Source organism: Piliocolobus tephrosceles, chromosome 6 (genome assembly GCF_002776525.5).
Source record: "Piliocolobus tephrosceles isolate RC106 chromosome 6, ASM277652v3, whole genome shotgun sequence".
Classification (NCBI taxonomy): Eukaryota; Metazoa; Chordata; class Mammalia; order Primates; family Cercopithecidae; genus Piliocolobus; species Piliocolobus tephrosceles.
This window is the reverse complement of record NC_045439.1, coordinates 35,157,949-35,181,899: the sequence shown is the minus strand read 5'-3', so window position 1 is coordinate 35,181,899 and position 23,951 is coordinate 35,157,949. Positions and strand designations below refer to the sequence as shown.

General features: G+C 40.9%; 1 protein-coding gene across 8 annotated transcripts in view; it reads left to right on the top strand.

Annotated features, from left to right (window-relative positions):
* SIPA1L1 (signal induced proliferation associated 1 like 1) overlaps positions 1 to 23,951 on the top strand; it is a 416,028-nt gene that overhangs the window by 16,699 nt on the left and 375,378 nt on the right. For 4 of the 8 annotated variants that reach the window (XM_026455910.1, XM_026455874.1, XM_026455890.1 and 1 more), the window contains exon 2: positions 14,994 to 15,065. The exons of 3 other annotated variants lie outside the window; for them this stretch is intronic. The gene's annotated coding sequence lies outside the window, so the exon portion shown is untranslated. Of the gene's footprint in view, positions 1 to 1,782; positions 1,826 to 14,993; positions 15,066 to 23,951 lie in introns of those variants that run through there. One more of the 8 variants, XM_026455876.1, reaches the window with a different exon arrangement.

The window sequence follows — 23,951 nt, the reverse complement described above, 5'->3', positions numbered from 1 at the left end:
TGGCTCTAATACTTTGCTACTTCAAAGTCATACTTTCCTGCTTGCTTTTATGACATTCCTGTTTGGTCTCTCCGTTTTTGGTCCTCTACCAGACTGTATCTCTGCCTTCCTATGCTAGGCCTTTGCTCTCTCCTCTTACCTCCTATTCTGATTTTCTTCGAATTTTAATTCGTTTTCAGTTTTAGTTCTATTTAATTCAAAAAGTATGGAGGCCAGGCGCCGTGGTTCTTGCTTGTAATCTCAGCACTTTGGGAGGCTGTATCAGTCTCTTCTCACACTGCTAATAAAGACATACTTGAGACTGGGTAATTTATAAACGAAAGAGGCTTAATGGACTCACAGTTCCACATGGCTGGGGAGGCCTCACAAGCCTGGCAGAAGGCAAATGAGTAGCAAAGTTACATTTTACATGGCAGCAGGCAAGAGAGCATGTCCAGGGGAACTCCCCTTTATAAAACCGTCAGATCTCATGAGACTTATTCACTATCATAAGAACAGCATGGGAAAGACCAGCCTCTATGATTCAGTTACCTCCCACTGGCTCCATCCCATGACACTTGGGAATTATGGGAGCTACAATTCAAGATGAGATTTGGGTGGGGACACAGCCAGACTATATCAGAGGCTGTGGTGGATAGTTCGCTTGAGCCTAGGAGTTCGAGACCGGCTTGGGCAACATGGTAAAATCCTGTCTCTACAAAAGATACAAAAAAATTATCTAGGCATGATGATGCATGCCTGTAGTCCCAGTTGTTCAGGAGGCTGAGATGGGAGGATCGCATGAGGCCAGGAGGTCGAGGCTGCAGTGAGCAGAGATAGGGCCACTGCACTCCAGCCTGGGCAGCAGCATGAGACCCTGTCTCATAAAAAAAAAAAAAAAAAAAAAAAAAAAACCCCAAAAAAAGTTTGTGAAACCTACTAATTTCCTCACTTGTTGCTTTATCACTCTTATCTCTTTCCCTGCATACGGTGCTCCTTATCAGTGTCTTGCCTCACTTTTCCCTCTGAGCACCAGCCCCTGAACACTAGTTTTATTCCTATCTTTCTCATCCTTCAAGACCCACCTTCTTCATTGATGTCTTGCTGCTTACCATAACACAACCCCGATTTCTCCGTTCTCTGACATGTTGTATTGTGTTGCATACTTAAAGAGCCTAGCACTTAATGATTAATGCATAGTTCATCAATGGTGTTTAGCCTGGAGAAAACTCAGAGGGCGGCATCATCCTTTGTCACAGGAGTCAAAAGTCCATCATGTGGAAGGAGGAGAGGTTACCTTTTGTCTTCTCAGGCCTCATAGGACGGAACCAATGAGTAGAATAAATACAGATATTTGAGTAAACATTAGAAAGGACTTTGCTGATCCAGGTGTTTGCAGGTGTGATAGGCTGTGTCCCATCCTTGGAGACCCTCATGCATAAGGCTGGACCATTTCTGTACAGGGACATTGTAAAAAGGGCATTCAGATGATTCACATGGGCTCAGTTACACTAGTGATTATCCGTCTCGAGTATCACAGTCATCTGGGAAAATTTTAAATACACAGGTTCTCAGTCTCCACCTTGAGAGTTTAGGTTGAGCAGTTGTGAAGCCAGGCTTGAAAAGTTTTGAATTAGGTGGCTCTTGTAGTGCTGAGATCCTATGAGGCTTATTTGATTACCAGATTTTTATTTTATTTTTATTTATTATTATTATTTTTTGAGACAGAATCTCACTCTGTTGTCCAGGCTGGAGTGCAATGGTGTGATCTCGGCTCACTGCAACCTCCGCCTCCTGGGTTCCAGCAATTCTCCTACCTCAGCCTCCCGAGTAGCTGGGATTACAGGTGTGTACTACCATGTCTGACTGATTTTTGTATTTTTAGTAGAGATGGGGTTTCACCATGTTGGCCAGGCTGATCTTGAACTCCCAACCTCAAGTAATCTGCCTGCCTCGGCCTCCCAAAGTGCTGGGATTACAGGCGTGAGCAACTGTGCATGGCCAGATTACCAGATATTTATTGAGTGCCTGTATTGTATGGCAATATGAAGTTTTTGGTTTTTGCCTTCATGGAACATAGAGTCAAGGGGGGAATACAGACAGAGAGCTGAAACCATGTGATTTCTCCTCAGGTAGGTATAGATTCTCTGAGGATAGAGACCATTTCTCTTTTTTTCATGGTTCTTTATTTGCCCCAGAGGAATGGGCACTTTGGGATTCCTTTTTGACTGTCAAGGTGATTAACCCGATGTTTACTGACAAGCTCTCTTTGTGGTAGGGCATAGTACTGTGTTCTTTATCCAAGTGTTTTCTTTTCATTTTCTTTTTTTGGGACAAAGTCTCACTCTGTAGCCCAGGCTGGAGTGCGGTGGCATGATCTCGGCTCACCTCAATCTCCGCCTTCTGGGTTCAAGCAATTCTTCTGCCTCAGCCTCCTGAGTAGCTGGGATTACAGGCATGCACCACTGCACCTGGCTAATTTTTTGTATTTTTAGTAGAGACAGGGTTTCACCATGTTGGCCAGACTGGTCTTGAACTCCCGATCTCAGGTAATCTGCCTTCCTCCGCCTCTCAAAGTGCTGGGATTGCAGGCGTGAGCCACCATGCCCGGCCTATCCAAGTGTTTTCATACAACTTAATGTCTTGGTTGAGAAGGAACCACTCTATCTTCATTTGTTTCATGGCAGGTTCTGGCTTTAGATTTTGTTGCTTCCTGGTAATTAATATCAGCTATCATTTATTGAGTAACCACTGTGTCAGGCACTTTGTGTCACATTATTGCTAATCTTTATAAACAAGCCTGTAAGATAGACATTAGGACTCTGTGGGAGCCAGGATATTGAGTTCCTGTTACAGAATTTCTGCTTCTCTTAACATAGATTGCAGCAGCTACTGAGTTGAGGCATTATCTAATGCAGTCATCTGTTGGGACCAGAGTAATTGCAGTCATATTTTGGCTGTGTGCATAAAGCGTATTTTGTTGGGAATGCCAGAAAGCCTGTCTGCTTATAGTAGGTAGCTATGACCACCACCCTGTTAAACTTACAATTTGTTTTAAACACTATGCTCTACTGATGATAAAAGATCTTCATCTGTTTCTCCAATGAAAGGCTGATCTTGCTACTATAATTTTAAGCATGGTATGTGGTTTATTATTCGTTCATGTTGTCCCCAAGTGGAAAGTCAGGGACTGTGTTTTTTTTTTTTTTTTTTTTTGTATCTATAACGATGATCTGGGTTTCACAGAGTTGGTGTGTGACCCATTTGGTGGTTTCTTTTCCTTATCTGTTGTAGGACTTTGGCCTGTCACAGTGTTGGCCCTAGTGCCTAGTTACTAATGGTCGTAAATATCTTTTGCTGAACAACACCAATGAATTCATTCTGTTAGGTTCTTTACTTATGCCGTCTCATTTTATCCTCATGAAATTTCTGAGAAATAGGTATTATCAACATTTAACAGATGTAGGGAAACTGAGAAAGGCTAAATAACTTGCCTAGCTTTCAGATGCTCCCCTAGCTTTCAGATGCTCCCCAAGCTTTCCGATACTCCCCAAGCTTTCCGATACTCCCCTAGCTTTCCGATGCTCCCCTAGTTTTCTGATGCTCCCCTAGCTTTCTGATGCTCCCCTAGCTTTCTGATAGTCACCTAACTTTCTGATGCTCTCCTGTTTACCTGAGGAGACTCAGGCATGGTTTGCATAAGAGCGAATACCATTTCTTTTTCTTTCTCTCACTTCCTCCTATTGTAGGCTTTACTGAGAAAAAATTGATGTTACCTGAGGTCAGGAGTTACCATCCTGGCCAACATGGTGAAACCCCATCTCTACTAAAAAAATACAAAAAATTAGCTGGGCATCGTGGCGCATGCCTGTAGTCCCAGCTATTCAGGAGGCTGAGGTAGGAGAATCACTTGAACCCAGGAGGTGGAGGTTGCAGTGAGCCAGGGTTGCACCACTGCACTCCAGCCTGGACGACAGAGCGAGACTCCGTATCAAAAAAAAAAAAAAAAAAAAAAAAGAAAAATTAAGTGGTAGATGAGTGAATTTTTAGGAGGTGAAGATGTACTAGTATCTCAGACACCTAGAGAAAAGTTATGGATAGTGTATTTAATTTTCTCCCTTGCCTGGATTCAAAGTAGTGCTTGTCACTGAATGTCCTTTCTGGCCAACAGAACTTACTGAGATGTGGGGAACAACTTCCACAGTGGACTGACACCTGCCAAGGGAAGTCCAAGGCCTGGGATTGCAGATGCTTTTAATATGAATAGCTAGGTGAAATGTGAATATATATAGTTTGGTGAAATAAATGCAAATCTTCACTCAGTTTGTAACAACCACAGAGTTTTTTCTAGTAAGAACACATTCATGTTACTCCCCAACTTGAGCAAGACGGGAAGCTTGAGACATTTATTTTTTGGGGTGAAATGCTTTCTTTCTCATCTTGCAGCATGAATTGTGTTGTGCAATTGTCATCTTGTCATTGACTTCTGCCTGTTGCCCTCAAATTATCGGGCTGTCATCAAGTCAGCATCTACTTTGTTTTGAAATACATGTCTTTTAAGAGCCTGGAGGCATATTAGAAATATACAGATTTTTTTTCTCCTCAACTTTTTGGGGAGATTTTGTTTTAGATTCAGGGGTACAGGTGCAGGTTTGTTATGTGGGTATGTTGTGTGATGCTGAGGTTTGGGCTTCTAATAATCCCATTACGCAGGTACTGAGCATAGTACCCAACAGTTGGTTTTTCAGCTCATCCCTCCCTCTCTCCCTCCCCTCTCTAGTAGTCCCAGTGTCTGTTATTGCCATTCTTAGGTCCGTGAGTACCCAGTGTTTAGCTCCCAGTTAGAGAACATGTGGTATTTGCTTTTCTTTTCCTGCATTAATTTGCTTAGAATAATGGCCTCCACCTGTATCCACGTTGCTGCATAGGACATGATTTTATTCTTTTTTATGGCTGCATAGTGTTCTATGGTGTATATGTACCATATTTTCTTTATCCAGCCCACCGCTGATGAACACCTAGGTTGATTCCATGTCTTTGCTGTTGTGAATAGTGTTGTGAGGAACATGTGAGTGTATGTGTCTTTTCAGTAGAATAACTTCTCCCCTCCCCTCCCCTCCCCTCCCCTCCCCTCCCCTCCCCTCTCCTCCCCTCTCCTCCCCTCTCCTCTTTTTTTGGAGACAGGGTCTCACTTTGTTGCTCAGGCTGGAGTGCAGTGGTATCATCTCTGCTTACTGCAACCTCTGCCTCTTGGGTTGAAGTGACTCTCCCATTTCAGCGTCCTGAGTAGCTGGAACTGTTGCTGTGCCTTACCATACCTGGCTAATTTTTATATTTTTGTAGAGATGGGGTTTTGCCTTATTGCCCAGACTGGTCTCAAACTCCTGGACTCTAGTGATCCACTTGCATTTTTGGGGGACATTTTTTGTCCCCCAAAGTGCTGGAATTAGAGATGTGAGCCACCGTACACAGCCTGTTTTCCTTTGGGTATATACCTAGTAATGGGTTTGCTGGGTTGAATGGTAGCTCTGTTTTAAGATCTTTGAGAAATCTCCAAACTGCTTTCCACAGTGGCTGAACTAATATGAATTCCCACCAACAGTGTATAAGAGTCCCCTAGAAATATACAGATTTGTAAAGAGATGTTGATGGAAGTGAAGTTGATTGAAAATACAGAAAATACAAGTGTAAGTTCAGTCTTGGCTTTTCCAAGTGTTCATCTAGGAAATGTGTTCAGTTGATCAGACAGAAATAAAATTGCTGGTAAAGTTCTTGTAGTTAACTTAGATTATGATGGGAAAGGAGTACATTTTGTTATACCTCAACTTTTCTATTGAGTTTTGGACTGTGTATGTTTTTTGAATTCAGTATACCCTCTTTAAATCTTATGTACAGCTCATTTCTCCAAACCAAATATTTGAGATTTCTCTTTTATGTTAATAAATCCTCAAGGTTTTTGCTTTGGTTTATTAGATTAGGATTTTTGGTGGTATAATAACTAGGTTGGGTGGTTTTATCTTAATCTCTCGTTTACTTTAGTATTTAGATTTATTTAATCTCCTAAGAACAGAGATTAATTTTAAAAAGGATTGTTAAACTTTGGTGGCCGAAGAAGGCCATGATGTGCCTTCTAAATGGCAGAGAGCTCCAAAGTTACTTAATGAATTCCACTCCTGGTGCACTCATTTATAGCAAGATGCACAAGGACCTTAGCCCATTTATCATCCTGTTCTTGGTTTACCGTTGCAGCAATAAATCACCTTGATTGGTTCACCTTGTCTTCACATTACAGACTTTTCATGTTGAACTGCTTAAGAGTGTTTGAAAGCTACCTTTTAAATAATGTCCTATAACCACAATAATCCAACAATATTGAGGACATGCCACGCTCAAACCTTGGTCCACCCACCATCAATCCATAAAGTCCATGTCTAAATATTACCTAATATTCATCATCCACTCAGCAAATACTTTTTGAGCTGTTTCATGTCAGGCACTGGCTGTGGATGAGCTATGTATTTCATAAACAACACTGCAGTTCTGTTCTCAGGATGCTTCCAGCTAGTTGGGAATTCAGGAAGAATAGAGAAAAATGTCTTATCAGGAGATGAAGGAAATAATTTAAATGTACCATCTTTGATTTTTTCCTCTTTGTATTATGGAAGCGGTACATTAGACTTTGTGGAAAATTTGGAAAATACAGGACAGTATAAAGTAGAAAAACATCATCCGGCATTCTGCCACCCACCCAAGAATAACCACTGTTACTACTTTCATGTTTCCTGTCTTTAAAAAATGGCTTCTAAAAACAAGCAAAACAGAGCTCTGTCCAGTAAAAGGCTTTAAAGTGAAGTTTGATGAGGAAAAGGAAAAAAGGCCCCCAGAAATGTTTCTGCTGTTAGGGGGGACCATGATGTGGAAGCAGCATCTTGGGGAAGGGATGTCTGGGAGTTCTCAGGAAGAAAGTATCAGGGAACAAAACCAAGAACAGTGTTTACCTTAGATTTCTTTGTAAATAATTACCGAGTTACAAGTGTGTTGTGTTCTAAAACTTGATAAAGTGGTAGTTGGCATTCCAGATGCTTTTCTCAAATACTGATCTATGCTCGATGAGTACATGGAGTCTTCCCTCTAGGGCAGAATATGCCAGATGATTTTTAGATTGCAGTGTTCACTACGTGTCGATAGTTTAAGGTTGGGAGAATGTGTAACAGGAGAAGCAAGAAAAAAAACATTTTTTAAAAGAGTCTCTTAGGTACTAGCACTTTTTTTGAAGTCAGTGTTTCATTTAATGTTCATAGCAAACATTTGAAGGAAGCATTTTCCTCATTTATATAGTTTAGATTTAGAAAATGGATTTAATTGCTTGTTTATGGTCATAGTGTTTCATATTAAGTGGTAGGGGCACATACAGGCTTTGGAACCAGAGACCTGGGTTCCTCCCTACCACAGTGATCTCAGACAATTCCTCAACCTCTTTCTTAATTTTTAAAAGGAAAAGATGATGATGCTTAATTAACTCAAGGTTATTACAAAGATGAAATGAGACAATTTATATAACACCCTTACCACAGTTTAGATTTAGGATCAGTGAGTGAGAGCTTTTAGGATGTCACTTGTAAGGCAGCAGGCCCAGTGCCTGACATATAGTAGATGTCCAATAGATGTTGGACCCAGTGCTTCTTACAAGCCCTCCCACCTTTTCAGGTTTTTAAAAATTTCTGTCTGTCCTTCTGTCTGTCAGTCTGTCTATCTATCGAGGGATGGGGTCTCATTCTGTTGCCCAGGCTGGAATGCTGGGGGGTAATCTTGGCTTACTGCAACCGGTGCCTCCTGGGCCCAAGTGATCTCCCACTTCAGCTTCCTGAGTAACTGGGACCATAGGTGTGCGCCACCAGGCCCAGCTAATTTTTTGTATTTTTTGGTAGACACGGGGTTTTGCCACTTTACACAGGCTGGTCTCCAACTGCTGAGCTCAAGCGATCCACCAGCTTCAGTCTCCCAAACTGCTAGGAGGTGGCGTGAGCCACAGTGTCTGGCTTGCCAACTTTTCAATGTTTTCTAGCGTCTTTCTCTTGGATTTTGAAGGACCTTAATGGAAAGATATATTTCATTTGAATTATCATGGTGGATTCTTGGATTTATAAAATAAATGTCATCTGCACTGCACAGGAAAATTCCATCTCATCAGTAGTTTTCTTTGAAAGGTCATCCTGCACATTTTCCCCTCCGTGTCAGTAGGGAAGGCTAGGGGTAGGAAAGCTAAGAGCTCAGGTGGGAGTGGGAGAGAAGGAGAGCAGGCGGAGTCAATTTGGGTATTTTCCTGGCACAGTTTGCCACCTGCCCACCTTAGTAAGGAGTGTACTGTGGCCATGAGTGACTGGGATTGTAACTGAGCAGAGGTTAAGAGGGCACTGTGTGGGAGACAGGTACTGTGTGGAAGAGATTTGGTTCTCCGTGCATACTTGTGCTCTTTCATGCACTTAGTCATCAGACAGTTGTTGATGCTTTCCTACATGCAGTGCACTGTGCCAGTCCTTTGGGATTCAAAGGATGTCCTTGCCTCTGTAAGATTAAGCCAAGTTGACAGACAAGTAACAGAAAATTGCAGCTCAGTTTTAAGTGCCAGGTTAGAGGGAAGCTAGAGGAGCTTTGCCAAAGTATATTAAAATTATTTTTCTGTATTTGTTTCATTAGACCTTGAAGGCGAGAACTATATCTTTGCAACTTGATTTTTCCCAGAGCTTACTCTTTTTGTTTTACTGAGTCAGAGTCTTGCTCTGTCGCCTGGGCTGGAGTGCAGTGGCGCGATCTTGGCTCACTGCATGCTCCGCCTCCCGGGTTCATGCCATTCTGCTGCCTCAGCCTCCCGAGTAGCTGGGACTACAGGTGCCTGCCATCACGCCTGGCTAATTCCTTTGTATTTTTAGTAGAGACGGGATTTCACTGTGTTAGCCGGGATGGTCTTGATCTCCTGACCTTGTGATCCACCCGCCTTGGCCTCCCAAAGTGCTGGGATTACAGGCATGAGCCACTGTGCCTGGCCCCCAGAGCTTACTCTTATATACATCCCTGAATAAATTTGTATAATTTATTATTATTTTTTTTGAGATGGAGTCTCTCTTGCCAGGCTGGAGTGCAGTGGTGTGATCTTGGCTCATTGCAGCCTCCACCTCCCGGGTTCAGCCAATTCTTCTGCCTCAGCCTCCTGAGTAGCTGGGACTGCAGGTGCTTGCCACCACACCCAGCTAATTTTTGTATTCTTAGTAGAGATGGGGTTTCACCATGTTGACTAGGGTGGACTCGATCTCTTGACCTCATGATCCACTTGCCTCGGCCTCCCAAAGTGCTGGGATTACAGGTGTGAGCCACCGCACCCAGCCAAATTTGTATGATTTTTAACCTGACACAGAGACAAGGTAGTTTATAAATGGTGTGTTTAAACTATATGTGTTGAAATCTCAACCCTGTAACTGGAGACATCTGATAAGTCTTAGACTTACTGATAATTTCATTTTTGGAAGGTAGAGGTGGAAAATTGACTAGCTAATTCATGCTGAGAACCTTGGGTGAAACTGGCTATTTTGTTTTGGGGTTTTGTCCTGATGGAAGTTGTGCAAGAGGGTCTTATGGCCTAGATTTTTAGAAAGGTATCTCATGAAGCTCAGAGCAAAGATGGTATTACCTCCAAGGCCAGCAGAACTGTAGAAAAGAGTATGGTTTCATGGAGATGTGCGGGGAGTGCCAAGAAACAAAAATTGTGATTGTGTGATTGCAAGTCATGCTGGTAAGCAACAGTGGGGACGGCTTCTAAAGAAGTCAGCAAACTGGTCAAGGTCATTGGAAAAGAAGCCAGATTTTAAAAAAGGTTATTGAGATATAATTCACACATTATACAGTTAGCCCATTTAAAGTGTACAATTTAATGGCTTTTAATGTATTCACAGCTGTGTGTAACCATCACCACAATTTTAGAACATTTTCTTCACCTCAAAAATAAATTTCATATATTTTAGTTATCATCCTTCTACCTATCTTTCTGTCTCCCCAGGCCTAAGCAACCACTAATCTACTTTCTGTCTCTCTTGATTTGCCTATTCTGGATGTTTCATGTACATTTAAGCAATGTGTAGTCTTTTTTTTTTAAATTTATTTTTTATTTTATTTAATTTTATTTTTTTGAGACAGTTTTGCTCTGTAGCCCAGGCTGGAGTGCAGTGGTGTGATCTCGGCTCATTGCAGCCTCTGCCTCCCAGGTTCAGGCGATTCTCCTGCCTCAGCCTCCTGAGTAGCTGGGATTACAGGCACGCACCGCCAGGCCTGGCTAATTTTTTTTTTTTTTGTATTTTTAGTAGAGATGTGGTATCACCGTGTTGGCCAGGCTGGTCTTGAACTCCTGACCTCAAGTGATCCACCTGCCTTGGCCTCCCAAAGTGCTGGGTTTACAGGTGTGAGCCACCGTGCCCAGCCAAAATGTAGTATTTTGTGACTGGCTTCTAATAATGTTTTCAAGGTTTGTACATGTTGTAGCATGTATCATACTTTATTTCTTTGTATTGTCAAGTAGTATTCTATTCTATGGATATATAACATTTTGTTTTTTTCTATTTGTCAGTTGATGGACACTTGGGTTTTTCTACTTTTTGGCTATTAAGAATAATGCTGCTTTTCAGGTGTAAGTTTTAATGTTCACATATGTTTCCATTTTTTCTTGGATATATACCTAGGAGTTGAATTGTTGACTTACATAGTAACTCTATGCTTAGTAACTCTAAACAATTCAGCCTTTTGAGGAACTGCTGGACTGTTTTCCAAAGTGGCTGTACCATTTTACATTTCCATGAGCAGTGTATAAAGGTCTCAGTTTCTCAGTTTCTCCACGTCTTTGCCAGCACTTGTTACCGTATGGCTTTTTTTTTCTTTTTTTGTTGTCATAATAGGTGTGAATGACTTCTATTTCCTTAATGACTAATGATGGTGAGCATCTTTTTATGTGTTTGCTGGCCATTTGTAGATCTTTGGAGAAATGTCTGTTTACATTTTTTGCCCATTTTCAAGTTAAGATTTTTGTCTTTTTTTGTTGAGTTGTAAGTATTCTTTATGTATTTTAGATACAAATCTTTTATTAGATTTGCAAAATGTTTCTCTCACTCTGTGGGTTGTCTTTCTAGTCAGGAGGCCAGACTTTAAGTGGAATACAAAAGAGAAAAGGGCAGGGCACATAGTAAGCATGAAAACGAAAGAATAGACTGAACTGCTACAAATATTTTAGACAGATTATAGCTACGGTGATCCGTGGATTGCAGGAAAAAAATTTAAAATTACCACAGTGATTTAAAAAAATTTTTGGAAGTATAATCCACATCAGGTACGCAAACTATAAAGGTACAGCTTGATAAATGATGGGAAAATGCATACACACATGTAACCACCCTGCAGGGTCAACACAGAGACTGTTAACAAACCCCCCGAAAGCCATCTTCTGCACCTTTGCAATCACTAGCCCTCCCGCACTCCAAAGATAACAGCTCTTTTGACTTCTGTCACCACTGATTAGTTTTTATATATTTTTTGAAATTTGTAGAAATGGGATTATACAGCGTGTTTTCTTTTGTGCCTGGTTTATTTTGCCTAACATGTAAAATTTATCCATGTATTTCCTGTAGTTGATTTTCTTTAATTGATAGTTTTCCATTGTATCAATATCCAACTCTTTATACTGTCTTCTCTTGATGGACATTTGAGTTTCGGTTTTCAGCTTCTGGTCATTAGGCCCTTTCTTGCATGCATGTTGAGGTGCACATAGGGCATGCCTTCCCATGAGATGTATGTCTAAGAGTGGACTTGCTGTGTCATAAAGTGTATTTGTGTTCCGCTTTGTTAAGGTGTATGCAAATTAGTTTTTAAGCTTTAAAACAAAGTGAGAACTAAAAAGAGGCTAAACCCACTGTTTAATTTTAACAAAAGGGATTTCAGAGTAATTCCCTCCTTTTTCTGAGTATCTTTTATGTTAGGAAAGTATTTTTCAGACAGAGAAGGGTAGAATATGAAAGATTAAAGCAAACAAGTTCTTACACACTTAAAATAAATAAGAATCTCCAGGCTGAAACGGATTCTTCCCCAGGATACTGAAAACTCTACCATTAATTTGAGGAACCCCAGTTGGGAAACTTCGAGAACTGATAAGGTTAGAGAAGCTCTTACAGGGGCAAAAACATGATACCTTTTCCTCACCCATCACAAGGGTTGTGGTCAACACTCCTATTAGCAAAAGACAGGTTAGCAGGAAAGAAAGCATCACAGATTTATTTAACAAAGTTGTATATGACATGGGAGCTTTCAGAAATGAAGACCCAAAGACTCAGGGAAAACTGTTTCTATGCTTCCATTTGATGGAGAATCATGGCCCTGTAGTAAGGTGATTGCACAAAAAGGGAATGATCTAATGGTAATAAACTGAGAGGGGAACCCAGCAAGGCCTGTCCAGATTCTTCTCAGCCTCTCTGTGTTGAGCATTACTTTTCCATTGGGTGTGGGGCAGAACCTTCTGGAATAAGGGTCTTATGATTTATTTTCAGGTAAAATGGATCAGAGAATTCCTTTATGACCATGCTTCACATAGAAGGCGGGGGAAGTGACCTTGTTTCTGGGGCCCCTCCAGTTTCCTTCAGTTCAGAATCCTTTGGGGTAATGTATTCTGAGCCCTGACACTCCTGAAATCTGAGGGTTTATGTCAGTGTTTTCGTTTTTTTTCCTTAAAGAAAGGAAAATAGGTTTTTTTCCTAAAGAAAGGAAAATAGAAGAAGTTTCATATGACTTTCTGGCAGAATTTTAGTACAGGTTTAAACAGGTGATTTGATAGCACGAAAGAAAAAGGTAGTGGTTACCAGGAGCCAGGATGGTTTCAATATTATAAAAAACATTCACTGGGCTTCTAATTCCTGTGGGTTCCTGGTACTTCTGCTGCCAGGGGAACAAAGGTGAATGTCACGTTCTAAATTTAGGAGGTCAACTTGTAGCCTGTATCCTTAGTGCATTTCCTTGCACATATTTTTTGATGGCCCAAGAGTGGGGGAAGCAGACACATTAATAAGTAATCCCCAAATATAGGCAGAGTGCCTAGGAAGCTGGTTAAGGAGTGCTCTTCTGACATTCGGGAGAATGTAGAGAATAGGACGTCTTTTGAAGAGGTGATATTTCTTCTAACATCCGAAGAGACTAAGGGAAAATAGATTAGGGTGGGGAGGGCAGGCAAGTGCTGAGGCTTGGTTATAAGAGCGTTTCTGCTAGGTGGAGTAAAGTGATTATGAAAAAAATTTTAGAAGTGGGAGGTCTCGAACTCCTACTCGTGATCACACCTCGTCATCTGCCTGCCTCGGCCTCCTAAAGTGCTGGGATTATAGGCATGAGCCACTGTGCCTGGTTAATATGGTGAAACCCTGTCTCTACTACACATACACACATACACACACTAGCTCGGCATGATGGCATGTGCCTGTAATCCCAGCTACTTGGGTGGCTGAGGCAGGAGAATTGCTTGAATCCCAGACGCGGAGGTTGCAGTGAGCCGAGATTGCACCACTGCATCCCAGCCTGGGTGACAGAGCAAGAGTCTTTCTCAAGACAAAACAAAAAGAAGTGGGAGGTATTGCCACTGATTGGCTTGCAATTAGGTTTTGCCTATTATGCTAAGGACTTGGGGCTTTTATAGTCCTAGGAGAGCCCTGGAAAGATTTTAAATATCCAGGGAGCAGAATGATCAGATATGCATTGAAAAAGTTTGCTCATAATATAGAAAATGTACTGATCTGGTTCCAGCCACATAGGAAACTCTTACAAGAGTGAAGCTAGGGATTGCAATGGTCCTAAGTCCCCCAGAGGGACTTAGGAGAGACTAAAATAAGTCATTCTGTGCTAATCTTGTTTTCTTTTAAAAATAGATTCTGAAAAGTTTAAATAGGTTATTAATTAAGGGAATGCTGTCTTTTGATTTTAACAGAATAGTTTAACAAAAGGCTGTCCTTATGAACAAGATGGGAAAATGTGATATGGGGATTAGGTGGATTTGTAGCTTGTTGAATAGTAGATTTGATGGATCTGCACAAGCTAGGAGAGAACTTGTGCTGTTGCACTCTGTATTTGATTTCTGTGGGTTACAACTTTGATCTTTGAAATAGGTTTACGGTTAACAAATTCACATGTGAAGGCAAATTAGAAAGGTAAGGTAGTAGTTGATAAACTACTTTCAAAGTTTAAAATATGCCTTTATAGAATTTCAAAGAGGTGAAATTGGTTGTAGGGGTTGTGGGAACAGAAATGCTACTCTTTAGGTTGAAAGTACAGTATAATTACATAACAGATAAATAGTGTATCTGTGATACTAAAATTTCATGGGAGAAGGTGATTAAGAAAAAAATGCCTAAAAAGTCTCTTTAGAGGTGCAGTGATGGAAAAAGTTGAGAACCACAACTTTAAAAGAAAGCTGTTGAAATGACTAGCTAAAACTTAGAATAGATGGAGGTAGTTGAAAATTTCTACATTTAGGACTCGACACTAAAGGTACCATGATAGGTTGGGAATATTTCATGATTTTTGTTTATGTGAGGGAAAAAAATGGAATTAAATCCCTTTGTTACTTTTATTTGCTTCTAAACTCAGTATTAGTCAGTAGGGTGGATATGACCGAGAGAAAGGTTAATGCAGCCTTAGCTTTCATTTATAAAGTTAGGTGTGAAGAGAATTCAGAGTGTAAGAGTTTCCTATATGGTTTCCTAATATGGTTTATTATACCATAAGCTGATCAGAATCTGATCTGGAACTTGGAAGATGAGAAGTCTTAAAACCATGTTGAGAAGCATTATTCAGACAGAACAACAACCAACTTGCTGTTTAACAAGACAACTGTAAGAATTTATAGCTTGAATCCATAAACATAATTAAACATAATTAAATTGGGCAATGCTGTATAATTAATAAATTAATTAAATCTATATTGAGTGCCTACTATCTTCCAGGTGTTATTCCAACTACTGGGGACTCTGTACTCAGCCAACTGGAGTCAATATCTGTGTTCATGGAACTCACAGGTTAGTGAATGGAGCCAGACAGTGAACAACATAAGTTTGTAAAGTATATCTAGTATGTAAGATAGTGTGCTAGGTATTAACAAGCATGCCAGAGGAAAAATAAGTAGGAAAGGAGTATGATAAATAATGGGACTGGTGGAAATACTAGAGTGGCCAGAGAAGGCCTCATTGAAAAGGTGATTTTTTTTTTTTTTAAACAAACTTTATATTGTAGTGTAACAAACATACAGGAAAGTACAGAAAGCACAAATGTACCATGGGATAAATTTACTGTCTTCTTGTTTTTGAGACAGTCTCACTCTGTTACCCAGGTTGGAATGCAATGTTGTGATCATGGCTTACTGCAGCCTCCCTGGGCTCAGGTGATCCTCCTACCTCAGCCTCCTGAGTAGCTGGGAGGGTTGAATTTCTACAAAGTGAATACACTTGTGTAATCAGCACTCAAATTAAGAAACAGAATTTTAGCTGCCCCTTAAGAGGCCTGGTTATCTCTCCTCCCAGTTGAAGCCTTGCCTCCTGAGGACTCACACCGTAGGTTACTGTTGCTGGTTTGTGAGCTTTATATTAATGTCATAATGCATAATACATTCTTTTGTTTCTGGCTTCTTCTACTCAACATTGATTTGGTGGGATCCAATCTATGCTCTTACAAGTATTTATAGTTTATTCATTTTTGTTGCTGTAGAGTATTAAATTGTATCATGATATCACAGTTTACTGTCTTCTATCTCTAGCTAATGAGTAGTTCTGCAGCAAACATGCTTGTATATTTCTTTTTAGTGATGCCATCTATAGGGGATATAATTAGAAGTGGAATTGCCAGGTTATAGGATATGTGTATATTCACTTTGGTAGATACTGATAAAGTTTTCCATAGTGATTATATCGATTTGTATACCTATTAATGGCATGTGAGAGCTCCACAGACATGTCACGATTTGGCATCTCCTGCCATTTAACTTTAGCTGTTCTGGTAGTTGTGTAGAGATGTTCCAATGTGGAAGACTAATGCATTTAAGCACCTTTTCATATTTATTGACCATTTTGAACCACGTTTTGTTGTGATAGAAATGTTCCATATTTTCACTGTGTTGTGGTTAAATGACCATATACATTTGTGAAAACCCACAGAAAAACTGTACACTAAAAAGAGTGAATTTCACCATATGCAAATTATGTCAGTAAATGACTAAATACCACGTTCCTTATTGATTTATAGGAGTTTAAAAAATGTATTCTGGATAAGTTTCTCCATTGTATATGTGCACTGCACATCTGTTCTTCCGCTCGCTGGCTTGCCTTTTCAACTCTCTTAATGGTGTCTTGTTTTAAGAAATTTTAGTTTATCTCAAGGTCACAAAGATAAGGATGAATTTCGAGTACCACCTGAAGAAGTAAGGTCACTAATCATACAGGTGTCTGACCTGGGGGAGACATTTCAGACCAAAGAGGCAGCAGGTGTGAAGAACACAAGGCCAGGTGCCTAGAAGGACATGACTAGTAATGGAGGAGTGGAGATGAGCTGAGAGAGGCATTGAGACAGCAGGTGGGGCTTGCTGAAGAATTTCCTCTCACTGGGATGGGACTCCTGAAGGGTTTTAAGCAGAGCATTGACATGGACCTACCTAGGTTTTAACAGAGTCGCTAGGCTGCTCTGTTGAGAGTAGCCTGCTGGGAATGGGACTGAAGTAGGGAGCCAGTTAAGAGGCAGTGGCAGTGGTCTGAGGGAGTGGTTATGGTGACTTAGACCTGGTAGTGGCAATAAAGGGGGTAGTTGACTGTTGGTAGGTTTTCAGTGTGAAGCTGAAGGATATGCTCATGGTCTGGAACTGGGATGTTGAAGAAAGAAGAATGGCACTAGGTCTTATTTTAGTGTTTATTTTTAGTTTTTGCCTGAGCAACTGGAAAGAGGGGAATTGGGAAGTTGGAGACGGGGAGAAGGTGCAGAAGATCTGGAACAGTGCCAGCCATCTGCTTGTATTTTACGGATGTAATCTCAATTTTTTCCAGCATTTTATTAAGAAAGGCCATTCAAATACCAAAGGAATAGGAAAGACACAATTTCAAAATAAAGATCAATCATTTAAATTGGATAAATTTAGCCTTATGAAATACTCAAACAATTTTTTTTTCCATTTCTCTGAGGACCTACAGATGCAGGTATTGTTTTGCAAACCAGCTTTGGGAATCACTGATTTGTGGCATTATGTATGTATCCTTTGATCTTGATACTGTTAACACATGAGCATCATATCCTTAATCTTGGAATAAGATTGAGATTAGAGTCTAGACATGATAAACAAAAAATTAAAGTAGGCCATGTATCATTTCTGGCCTAGAGATACTTCATTTCTTTTTTTTTTGTTTTTGAGGTGGAGTCACGCTGTGTTGCCCAGGCTGGAGTGCAGTGGCTCTATCTTGGCTCACTGGAATCTCTGCCTCCCAGGTTCAAGCGATTTTCCCACCTCAGCCTCCTGAGTTGCTGGGATTGCAGGCACCTGTCACCACACCTGGCTAATTTTTGCATTTTTGTAGAGAGGGATTTTCACCATGTTGGCCAGGCTTGTCTCGAATTCCTAACCTCAAGCAATCCGCCTGCCTTGGCCTCCCAAAGTACTGGGATTACAGGCGTGAGCCACTGTGCCTGGCCCAATACTTCATTTCTTTAAAAAAAAAAAAAAAAAAAAAAAAAAAGTGTGTTTGCCAGGTGCAACCAGAGGACACACATGGTACATGGGTAGTCACAGTAAAGCTTGAGAGTCATCGTAGTAACTTCTTTGCAGACATTCTCTATGAAATTTTAAAATTTTGTTTTAAAGTAGCCAAGCTCTAAGTTTTCCTAAGCAAATTGATTTGCTTTGTTCTTAGGGAAAAATATAGTTTATGTTTTAACTTTTGCATATTCTCTTTCTCCCCACCATCAGTGCTAAAGCTAAGTGCACCATAAACTGTTTGACAAAAGCCCTTCAGGGAGCAGAAGGCAAGGTTAGGTACTGCCATGACAAAGGGAGAGCTTGCTGAGTGCCTGGAGACCCAAGGCCCAGGGGGCACTAACATTAGTGAGACTTGTCTTGAATCACTGTGTGGAGACGATGCATACTTGTGCTTTGGCAGAGCATTGAGATGCACTGGATGATTATCAGTGTCATTAAGGGCCTTCAGAAGTGTGTAAGTGATCTTTATAAAGTTTTGCCTTTGAGTATCACCTGAAAAGTACCTGTGTAGTTTGGCAGTATTAGTCAAAGATATTAAATGTCCTTTGTAAGATTCTGTTGCCACTTTAAGGACCAGTATTATTAATCGCTGATTACTTTTTCCGTCTTTGCCAAGTAATTGTATAGGACTTCATCTTTATACCAAGAAGAGAATTTTAACATGCATAATCACTTCTCAGTGCTTCCAGTCTGCTTTTAGTATTAGGTAATAGTGTCTTTTAGTTGCCTGATGTATCTGTGGTTTTAACATGATTATCTTACCCTGAGGGATGGAGAAAATCAGTGAAAAGTTCGCTGCTGCTTTGTGAATTAAGTTATGCCTTGGCACGAAGTACTGATCATTTTGGCATTCAAGTACAGCCTTAGATCACCTTGCCTGCAGTTGGGGAATGTTCTGAAAGTGCTACCTAACACTGCAGGATTCTCCATAAACTTGAGCTGGTATAGAAAGTGATGTTTATTGTATCCTCTTCTCAAATATCTTGCCAAGTTACTGTCATCAGACTCTTTATTGATAGAAAATTAGTTAGGCAAAAACCATTTTCTTCTCCTTGCATGGCAGAGGTGATGAAATTTATGAGAAAGTACATATAAGGGAAGGTTCGAAGTGTTGATTGTGAATATAAACCCTGGCTTGAAACAAAGAATTCTTGGCTTATATGGTGGAATGTTCTGTGTGTTGTTTTCTTTTCAATCGCAGCTCTTGTATGTGGAAATAATGAAATGAATATTTGCTATGCGTGTTGGTTGGGGTTTTTTGTTACAGATACTAAGAGTTATTGTACTGGTATAAGCAGCAACTGATTTATTAAGGGTGATAGCTAGTTTAGCAGATTGGGCAGGCTGACAAAAGAGACTGTACTCTGAGTTTCTGGGAATGGTTGCCAGTTCTGCACTGTGGAACAGGCCTGCTGAGGAGCTGCTGCTCCTAATAAAGTCAGGGTGCTGCAAACCAGGAAGCCAAGCAAGACTTGCCCCCCTTCTTCCACTTTCCCTTTGTAACTCCGTTCTGAAGGAGCCCTGTGTGGTATGTCTGGTTGGTGGAACCTAATTAACATGTCTGCTTGTATACCCCCAATTTGCTTATTTGCTTTCTTTTTTAAAATTCTACATTGGGAAGGTGAGGTTTACACAGTAAGGAAGTAGTGAAAATGTAACAAAGATCATTTGGGGCTCCATGAATAACAGATACTCATTACAGTACCAATTTAATATAATGTTAATTATAATTATAAGCAGTATAATAGTTAATAACATAAGATTTTAAGTGAAACTTTTAAGGAAACCTACTATTTAAAAACATACTTTTTGGGCCAGGCACGGTGGCTCATGCTTATGATCCCAGCACTTTGGGAGGCTGTGGCAGGAGGATTACTTAAGGCCAGGAGCTCAAGACCAGCCTGGGAAACATAGCAAGACCTTGTCTCTACAAAAAAAAATAAAAGTAAAATAGCACACCCATTGTCCTAGCTACTAGGGCGGCTGAGGCAGGAGGATCGCTTGAGCCCAGGAGTTCAAGGCTGCACCGAGCTATGATGGTGCCATTGTACCCCAGCCTGGGCAATAGAGTGAGACTATGTCTCTACAAAATACAACAACAACAAAAAAGACTATTTCACTGAAGGGATATACAAAGAATATTTAAAATTTCAGCAGTTTTGTGGTTGTGTTACTTTAAAATTCTATTTAAGCTAGCAGGGGTATGTTGATAGGAAAGCCAAAGACAAGAGAAATACCAGGGTTTTTTTTTTTTTTAATACTTGGGGAATACCACTGCAAGTCAAGACCCTTGTGAATTTGTTTTTCTGATCGGAGAGAGAGAGTTGAGACTTTATGAATCAGTCAGTATAAATTCATTAGTTATTTGGAGAATACTGAAGAATGAAATTAATATGAATCTGATGGTGGGTTAGCAAAATTACAAAGCATGACATTATTATAAATTTTAAAAAATTTTATGTTTTAGAGACAGGGTCTTACTCTCGTCTCCTAGGGGGACGTGCAGTGGCGTGATCATAGCTCACAGCAGTCTCAAACTCCTATGCTCAAGCTTAGGTGGCCCTCCCCCCTCAGCCTCCCAAGTAGCTGGGACTGTGTGTCACTGTGCCTGGCTAATATTATAATTTTTCATATATGGCTATTAATCTGAAGGTTTTTCTGTGTGTGTGTGAAAGAAAGCCCTAAAAGGGACTTCGAAATCACATGGTCCAACACCCTGATTTTTATAGTTGAGAAAACAAAAGCCCAGGGGGTGAAGTGATTTGCTCAAGACTATATAACTGGTTGGTGGTAAAGCCACCTGATTTCATAGCCTATTCATTTCCCGCTAAACTCTCTAGGAAAGCACAGGTTTCTCCACACTGGGAAAAGCTCCTGGATTCCCCATACTGAGATTTGAGCCCTGACCTAGTAGTCAGGATGTCTTAGTGGAGTTGTTGGTTGATAACACTGGTGCTCTTTTGTTTTTTTGAGACGGTCTCACTCTGTCACCCAGGCTGGAGTGCAGTGGCATGATCTCCACTCACTGCAATCTCTGCTTCCTGGGCTCAAGCAATTCTCTAGCCTCAGCCTGCCAAGTAGTTGGTACTATGAGCCATCAATGCCCGACTAATTTTTTATTGTTGTTGTTGAGACACAGTTTTACTCTGTCACCCAGACTACAGTGCGGTGGTGCCATCTTGGCTCACTGCAACCTCCGCCTCCTGGGCTCAAGCAGTTCTCATGCCTCAGCCTTCAAGTAGCTAGGATTACAGGTACACACCACCACGCCCAGCTAATTTTTTTTGTAGTATTAGTAGAGACGAGGTTTTGTCATGTTGGCCAGGTTGATCTCGAACTCCTGACCTCAAGTGAGTGGTCCACCTTGGCCTCCCAAAGTACTGGGCCATGAGCCGCTGTGCCTGGCCTCTATTTTTTGTATTTTTGTAGAGACCGGTTTTGCCATGTTGCCCGGGCTGGTCTTGAACTACTGAACTCAAAAGTGATCTGCCTGCCTTGACCTCCCAAAGTGCTGGGATTACAGGCATGAGCCACTGTGCCTGGCCAACACTGGTGCTCTTTTATGTTTCAAATGAATAGTGGGACATTTATTTTTGAATTTTGAGGAAAATGAATCACAGAAGTAAGAATTGTGTTCAGAACAACAGTTGGGGTAAAAACACACCAAGCATACCTAATTGAAGTTGTAAGTTTCACTTGATAAAATAAGCTGCAAAAACGAAGGGGGTTTGCACATAGCTCTCTTCTATTTTAGTCTTCTGGGTTGTTTGTAAATTTGCTCATATATAACTCTTTTGCTAAAGCATTTGCCATTACGTGTATAGTCAGTACAAGTTAAAAATTACTAGGAAACTTCAGTCTGGCTCACTCATCATCTCCTTCATGTTGTTGCTCAGACACTGCCTTTGTAGTGACTCTTACCTGACCCCATCCTGTTTAAGATTGCAGCCCACTTGCCCTCCCTTCATTCCTGAATCCCTTTTTCTTAATAGCCTGTCCTTTTTCTTTACAATAGCAGTGTATTAGTCAATTCTTACACTACTATAAATAAATACCTGAGACTGGGTAATTTATAAAGAAAGAGATTTAACTAGCTCACGGTTCCACAGGCTGTACAGGAAGCATGACGGCTTCTGGGGAGGCCTCAGGAAACTTTTAGTCGTGGCAGAATATGAAGGGGAAGCGGGCACGTCTTACATGGCTGGAGCAGGCGGAAGAGAGAGAGAGTGGGAAGGTGCTATACGCTTTTAAATAAGCAGATCTCGTGAGAACTTGAGAACCGCACCAAAGGGATGGTGTTAAATCATTCATGAAGGATCTACCCCTAAAATCTAGTCACCTTCCACCAAGCCCCACCTCTAACACTGGGAATTAAAATTGAACTTGAGATTTGGGTGGGGACACAGATCTAAACCGTATCAAGCACGTATCCCCTCTGACCTTATGATATGGTTTGGTTGTGTGCCCACTCAAATCTCATCTTGAATTGAGGCTCCCATATTCCCCATGTATTGTGGGAGGGACCCAGTAGAAGATAACTGAATCATGGGGGCAGGTTTTTCCTGTGCTGGTCTCATGATAGTGAATAAGTCTCACGAGATCTGATGGTTTTATAAAGTGCAGTTCCCCTGCACACGCTCTCTTGCCTGCCACCATGTAAGATACCTCTTTGCTCCTCCTTCACTTTCTGCCATGTTTGTGTGGCCTCCCCAGCCATGTGGAACTGTGAATCCACTGAACCTCTTTTTCCTTATAAATACCCTGTCTTGGATATGTCATTATTAGTAGCATGAGAACAGACTAATACACCTTATATGTACATCTCCTCCATATAATTTGTCTATTATGGTTTCTATTTATGGTGTGTCATCTTCTTCAGTACAGCACATGAAGGCAGGGACTTTTGTCTGTTTATATATCCCCAGGACAAAAAATTAAAAGTGCCTGCCATGTAGTAGATAATAAATGTGTTGAATGAATGAACTTGGCAAAAGCAGCTACTTTTTGAGATTCCTACTGGTAAAATGACAGATTCTCAGTCCTACTGGTTGTTTTTTTAATTGACTCAATTGAGGATGGCAAAATCATCAGTGGTATATAAAGAAAGTAAGTGCGTGAGTTATGTTGTGTACAGTTTTCTGGAACCTCCTTGCTTGTTTGGCAAATAAACAGGGAACTCGGATTCAGTTGAAGAGTCATGAGATTATGCAGATATTATCAATGGAACTGGTTCTTTAGATATTAAAATCTAGAGTACTAAATGATAAAAATGCATACAGAGATTTTCAGATACAGACTTGGACACGTAGCTGGTTTTTAACATAAGTGGTTTAAAAGGTTTTCATTGTCACCATTGTGGCCAAAAATGTTTCAGAGTATCTGGCTACTACGATGATGGAGGATGGATGAGGAAGGAAGTGAAGGCATCAGGATCTCCCATCTTGAGAGAGTTGGATGGTGCTTCGGGGTCATCTAGATGTGAAAGTACATTTCTACTAATCTAAACTTTTTACGAAATGCTGAAACATGAGACAAAGCGATACATTTAATGAAGATAAAGCTTATAATGTTCTAAAGGTTTCAGATAAGCTGATGGTAGTCTTCTATTGAGTTCTAGGGCGTAAGGTAGTTTATAAATGGTTATTTCTATTGTTTAAAGATGTATTTGACTTTTAGAATTCAGTGACAATTGGCCGGGCACGGTGGCTCAAGCCTGTAATCCCAGCACTTTGGGAGGCTGAGACGGGCGGATCACGAGGTCAGAAGATCGAGGCCATCCTGGCTAACACGGTGAAACCCCGTCTCTACTAAAAAATACGAAAAAACTAGTGGGAGCCTGTAGTCCCAGCTACTCGGGAGACTGAGGCAGGAGAATGGCGTGAACCCGGGAGGTGGAGCTTGCAGTGAGCCGAGATCCGGCCACTGCACTCCAGCCTGGGTGACAGCGCGAGACTCCATCTCAAAAAAAAAAAAAAAAAAAAGAATTCAGTGACAATAAAGATGATAAATAATGTCTTAGGAAGATGTTAAGAAACCTAGAAAAGGCTGGGCGCGGTGGCTCAAGCCTGTAATCCCAGCACTTTGGGAGGCCGAGATGGGTGGATCACGAGGTCAGGAGATCGAGACCATCCTGGCTAACACGGTGAAACCCCGTCTCTACCAAAAAAAAAAA